Source organism: Bremia lactucae, linkage group LG1 (assembly GCF_004359215.1).
Source record: "Bremia lactucae strain SF5 linkage group LG1, whole genome shotgun sequence".
Classification (NCBI taxonomy): Eukaryota; Oomycota; class Peronosporomycetes; order Peronosporales; family Peronosporaceae; genus Bremia; species Bremia lactucae.
In genome coordinates this window covers 2,980,390-2,981,405 of record NC_090610.1, presented here as the reverse complement: position 1 = coordinate 2,981,405, position 1,016 = coordinate 2,980,390, and positions in this window count along the sequence as shown.

Sequence of the window (1,016 nt, the reverse complement as noted above, 5' to 3'; positions counted from 1 at the left end):
CAGATTTCTGGTATAGGTCGGAGTTGGAGCTGTTTCGAGCTTTACGCGAATTTCGGAGAAGGCAGACCAGACGTTAATGTTTCGTGCTTCCACACATATAACATCTACGGATGGTCTTATGCTGTTCCACAGCTTGAAGAGCCTCTTCTCCTTCCTCAACGAGGCTTAAATCCGTAGGATCCGCTCTATTCGACGGAACCCATGTGCTCGGAGAGCTTGTTCGGTACACAGGCGTGCAAACGCGGGCAGACATAAAGTCAAACTCGGCGCGTAGCGCTATAGTAACTGCGTCTTCGAACGTAGCCGGATGAGATCGGAATAATTCCGTCCGGGCAACGCCCTTATTAGGACCTCCCTAAAGATGGTTACGACAATTGCTTCTTGCACCGGTTCTTGATGCATAGATACAATGAGAGCTCTCAACTCCTGGACAAGGTGTCCTAGGGTTCTTTTACCATGTCGAGTCGCTAGGAGCCGTGCTCGCATGCGAAAAGCCTGATCAGGCGGTGCAAACATGCTGGTCATCTGCTGTTTCAGCGAATCCATTGAGGGAAAAGCGTCATTTATAGACGCGCTGCACGATAGTGCCCACTCCATGGCTCCACATCCAAATTTGGAAATACCACTAGCCACCTTTTGCCGTTCTGTTAAGACAAGGCGGAATTAATGGACATTTCCATCTGCTTAACCCAAATTGGGAGATTTTCTCTCTCTTTTCCCTCAAATATCTTCACATTTACAGTTAAAGGGCGAGCCCTCGGCTCTGAGTCAGGTACAGAGATGTCCCGAGTTAGCGTAGATGCCGCTAAGTGGTCCTGTACCTGACCGAATAGGGAGGTTTCGTACCGCATGAAGGCTTCAAGCCTTGGATGTAGGACCTCTGGTTCCTGGGAGATAATAAATTCCACGTCCTTAAGCCCAAATAAAGTTTTGAGCTTATCATAAGCGGCGCGTTCCGCTTCTGACAATTCTGGAACCTTTTCCATTTTCGTGAAGGTTTAGTCTTGTAAAGACTC